General features: G+C 33.8%; 1 pseudogene; it reads left to right on the forward strand.

Moving 5' to 3' along the window:
* Window positions 1–1,487: 1,487 nt before the first annotated feature.
* Window positions 1,488–2,275, forward strand: LOC124238122 (olfactory receptor 5K4-like; annotated as a pseudogene).
* Window positions 2,276–5,837: the final 3,562 nt, after the last annotated feature.

The following is a 5,837-nucleotide window of genomic DNA, read 5'->3' on the forward strand; positions in this document are numbered from 1 at the left end:
TCTGATTCAGTATTTTCTATATAAAATAGTGATTATAGGTAACTAAACCAGAGTCTACATCAGTATTTTCATTTGGTTTGCCACTAGGGGTTTCTAAAACAATGATATAAAGATATCTTTGAATATTTTTACGAAGTTTTTCTAAAATACTATTATTCTGAAAGATTTTTTAAAATGTTATAGACCTAAAATACAAAGTATATCTTATTTTATTCATCTGATTGCAATCATCTAGTGAGGAACTCCAGAAAACCTTTCCATGCTATGGGAGAAAATAGAAAAAACAGTATATTAAATTCAATGTAGTCAAGGATAAGAAACAAACAAAAAAATTTAACCAAAATATTTTTTTAAAACAATGTGCTTTGAAGAATTAACAGGCACATCTCCAAAATTTTTTATCTGAAAAATGCTGAGGCCAAAGGTTTTTAGCAATTTCTGGAAGAAAGGAAAAAGGATTGCAGCATTCTTTAAAACCTACGTTTCTTGTAGTATTATGGTTACTAAACTATAATAAGTATATAATAAATTTGAGTGATCATTGAATTCCAATAAATATATAGTGGATTAAGTGTAAATAGTGAGTTTATAAGCATAAATAATCACATAATAAATGTAGAACCTCCACGGGATTTACCAAAAATGAGGAAAGTGGTTTCTATAGAAGTAAGAGAGAGTGCAAGATAGGGATTTATCACGAGTAATATACACTGTGAATGGAGAGTTGGTGACCAAACTCATAATGCTGGCATGCATGTAGGACACTCAAAACTACTGACAGAAAGTTTTAGAATAAATGGATGTTAAGAGTAATAACTTCTTGGGAGAATGTGTCACAGCAATATAGGAGTAGGATCCAGAATGTGATGGATTAAATAGAAATCATGTCAAAATTAACTTATTAAGAAAGTTTAAAGATGCTCTATTCTTCCCCTGTCTTAAAGGATGAATAGGTCTTTTTTTAAAATGTCCCTTGGAAGGCTTACCAGTGCAGGAATACTAAGATAGAGAAACCAGTTTTAAAACCCATTGTGTTTCTGTGGAGTTTTTAAAATGAGACATTTAAAATGTCTAAAGTAATTTATTTTCAAACAATCAATCCAACAGGATAGGATTTAAAACTCATTTACTTTTTTCCTGGAGAAAAAGACATCATAATTAAATGTCTTCTAATTTTGGAAATACCAAATTATACATACTGACCAGGAATGTGTACATCAGCATTGGATAATTTATGCAGAAACAGCATTTCTGTCCTGGGAATTCACACAGGCATTTCTAGACAATCCTGTGGACACAATCTGTGATACTTCTGTTCTCACAGACTTGACCTACTGTGCATGGGCTATTTTTCAGAAGACAGCATAGGATGATTGAAGAAGACCTTCTTTCTTTTTGTACGTGGGGAAATTCGAGGGGAGAATTAGATACACTCTATTTTAGAATTCCAATTCTCTACAATTCCTATCTCAGCTGAGAAGCCAGGAATGGCTGAGGAAAATGACTCTGACAACTGAGTTTATCCTCATAGGATTTACAGATCACCCAGAGCTGAAGATGCTCCTGTTTGTGGAGTTCTTGGCCATCTATCTGATCACCATGGTGGGGAATCTTAGCTTGGTGGCACTGAATTTTATGGAGCTGCATCTTCACACATCAGTGTGCATCTTTCTGGGCAACCTGAGTCTGATGGATTCCTGTTGTTCCTGTGCCATTACCCCCAAGACGTTAGGAAACTCTGCATTCAGAAGACCACAGGGGCCTTCATAGTTGCAAACCTGCATTCCCTGATCCATGTAGGGCTTCTATTAAGGTTAACTTTCTGCAGGTCTCATCATTGACCACTTTTTTGGTGATGTTCTTCCACTCTATAGACTCTCCTGTACTGACCCTTTTATCAATGAATTACTGATATATGTTTTTTCAGTGTCAATTCAAGTCCTCACCATTGCCACGGTCTTGATCTCTTATCTTTGCATCCTTTTCAATGTTTTGGAATGAAAGCTAAAGAAGGGAGAGGCAAAGCATTTTCTACGTGCACATCCCACTTTTTCTCTGTCTCAATATTCTACATTTGTCTTCTCATGTATATTTGACCATTTGAAGAAAGGAATAAAGATACACCAGGAGCAATTTTTTATACTATAGTAATTTAATTCCTTTACTAAATCCTTTTATTTATAGTCTGAGAAATAAGGAGGTGATAAATGTTCTGGAAAATACTATATTTAAATATAATATTCTTAAACAAACTTCAACCTCTATGGAAAACTGATTTTAATATATTGGAATATATAATTTCAATATAAAATATAATATATATTTAATTATATTCAATTATTATTAATATAATTATATTAATTATATTCAATATATAATATAATATATATTTAATTTATTGAACATAGAAAATGAAAAACATTTTATATAAAATAGTAATCTGTAAATCATTAGATTGTGTTTGTTAAAAGATGTATGAATGGAATTTCAAAATTTTCTGGCAAATCTTAATCCGAATTCTACCATTACCAGAGCAGGCCAGGAGGAATCTCAATGATAACTTCCATTACCAGCTCTCATTATGCTTGTGTAATTGTGCCAGACTATGATTCCAAACCTCAACAAATCAACACTGCATCAAAATTAAATGTTTAAATGTGTAGAAAATTTTCCCTTGACTAACCACATCTAGTTAATGGAAGACATTATATCTGATCCCACGTGGAGTGTCTGATACATTTAAAATTTCCTGGCAGGAGATGGAAATGACCGTTTCCATTCAGAAAACTCACTGGAGACACACGTGGATTAGTTTGGGGAGAGAGACTGGAAGCAGACTAATGCAGTATCTATATTTAAAGTAACGAAGTTTGATCTAGATAAGACTCCAGGAATGGGGAAAAATGGACTGAGAAGGAATACACCATCACATACACAGCCGCATACATATTTAGTAGAATAATTAATAATGAATCATAATATGAAGTAGGTTAAGATCTACTTTAACCTGAAATGTGCTGAAGGTCCTTTACCTTTGGAAGGCATCAATTGTTATATATTATGGAATATGAAATAGCAACTTACATAGTAAACACTTAATAAGCATTTAAAAAACACATTAATTAGGGCATCGTGGTTTTAGTTTTTATATTTTTGAGAAATAGTAAAATTAATTAATATTTGATGTGTTTATTGGCCATTTTTACTTCTACGAATTATCTGTTCATTTTTCATTAAATTCTATTATTTCCTCATTTATTTCTACCACTCTACAAAGAAAAGATTAAAATGTTGCAACTATTTGCAGCAAATAATTTCTCTGTATGTTAACAGTATTTTAGTATTTGTGTTATTTATAATTGATGAACATTACAATTTGATATATCATAGTTATTGATTTCTGTCTTATGTGATCTTTTATGTTTTTTGTGTTTAGAATTTCTTTTCTTAATCTGAGGTCTAAAATTGACATTTCTTTTTCTCTTTTTCTTCTATCACCTCCCTCTCTTCATTTTTCTCCTCCTCTTTCTTTCTTTTTTTTCTTGATAGTTTAAATTTTCACACTTCCCTCTTGATTCTGTCTGGAATTTATTAAGCATATGGGATAAATTGAAGACATTGATTTATTTGGTTTGTTTTGTCAAAAATAATTCACAGATTAATTTACCTCAAATAAACATCGAAGGAATACTTCCTTGGGAACCTGGAAAAATGTCTAAATTTTTTCCAGAAAAATAATAAAACAGATAGACTTGATGTACTATGTATTAAAATACATGATGAATTTCCAATAATTAAAATAATTTGGTATAAAATGAAGAATTATCAGACAGATCGATGGAAAAAAAAGACTATCCATAGTAAACTTCCATAGAAAATCAGAAGAGCATCAGAAATCAATGAGGAAAGGACTGAAGTGACCTTCAATCAGGTCATTGAAGTGACCTGAAGTCAACCAAGGTCAACTGGTTAACTATCTCTTCCATCTGCGTTAAAATTTGTAAGTCCCCTCTCATTCAGAGATATTTTATAAACATAATTTGTATTTTTTTTTCCAAAGCTTAAATTTTTTTTTTTTTTTAGATTGGCACCTGGGCTAACAACTGTTGCCAATATATATATTTTTTTCTGCTTTATCTCCCCAAACCCCACCTGTACATAGTTGTATATCTTAGTTGCAGGTCCTTCTAGTTGTGGGATGTGGGACGCCGCCTCAACGTGGCCTGACGAGTGGTGCCATGTCCGCGCCCAGGATCCGAACCCTGGGCCGCTGCAGCGGAGCGCACGTACTTAACCACTCGGCCATGGAGCCAGCCCCCCAAAGCTTAAATTTTTATACGTAGTACTTCTACTCAACTGGAATTCACATTAGAATGCTGTGAAATGAGAAATAGAGTTTGATGTTTTATGGCTAACCAGTCATTCCAAAAGCATTTATTAACTAAATCTTCCCTGCTCATTGATTCTTCTGCCTCTTTCTTCATGAGCAGTCACACTCACACACACAAGCATACACGGAGAGGCCTGTTTCCAGTCTGTCTGGCCTGCACAACCAAAACACGGCAGTCTCAGTCCCTACAGCTGTATTGTAGCAGGAAAGAGAGACATTTTAAAAAGTAATTAAACTAAATAGTAATGAGTGTTATGATTGGGGAAGACTCCTCTGCTTCTACTCGGAATCTAAATGTTGGGATTCTGTAAGGTTCAGATGTAAGATTCTTTATTCTATTCTCTCTATTCTTTCTTTGTATGTGACTCTATTTATTTTATAAGACTTTTAATATCATCAATATGATGATGACCCAGAACATATATCCTCAGCTCTGACATGTCCCATATCTCCAGGCTTGTGTATACAACTTCCAAGCACGACATAGTTATGTGAATGCCTCACAAACATCTCAAATCTAGCATGATCAAAAGGGAACTCTCTTATTTTATCCTCCAACCAAGTGGGCCGGGAACAAATTAGGTCCATCTCCTTCTGCTATCACATCCAGACTTACACAAGATCTGTCAACCATATCTCTGAAATCTATCTGAAATGTGCCCAAGTCTCTCCGTTTACACCACTTTCACACAATTCCATGCTGCCATCACATCTCACCTCAACAATATCAATAACTTCACACTGTTGTCCCTTGCTGTTGTCCTTTTATTTCTTTTTAATTTTTATTCAGAAACCAATTTTAAATATAGTACTAAAAGGCATATTCCAAAAACTATAGTCTTCTGCCTACTGTGACCATGCATTTCAGCTACAACGACTTTCTAATTATTTTTAGCTATCTCTCTGAAAATTCACCTTTATACTTCTTGGTTTTAATTGTAGACATAGTAATCAACCCCTGTTATGGTAAATAACTGTTTACTTGTTTATTTAACTCCTCATTTTTCTCATCCTAGATGATATATCATGATTTTAGATAATTCAGTAATCCATCTTTATCAGAGACACACAAATAGTTTCCACTGCTGAGACAATTAGTGTACCAGGCTTATGTTTCCTTTTCTGTATGACTTAGTGAGATTTTTTAAAAAGTTAATAAAAATTTTATTTTCCCATTTGCTCAATTAGATCATCATTTTCTATCAAATATCTTCCCTGAAAATTCAACTGTGATAAATAATCTTTCATTCTTTTTTATCCTGGAGACTTTCTCCTGGTGCCCTCCATTCTCCTGTTCCATTCTGGAGGGGTTGCCCTCTGGCCCAGTGCTCACCTGTCCTGCTGAGACTCCCCTTTGCTGAACTCCTGTGTTAGCTTCCCTGTGTCCCAGCTCTCTGTCTTCCTCTTCACGTTCATCCTCTCATTTTGCTAAGAAATCTTCATTGTC

The sequence above is a fragment of the Equus quagga genome, chromosome 4, assembly GCF_021613505.1.
Source record: "Equus quagga isolate Etosha38 chromosome 4, UCLA_HA_Equagga_1.0, whole genome shotgun sequence".
Lineage (NCBI taxonomy): Eukaryota > Metazoa > Chordata > Mammalia > Perissodactyla > Equidae > Equus > Equus quagga.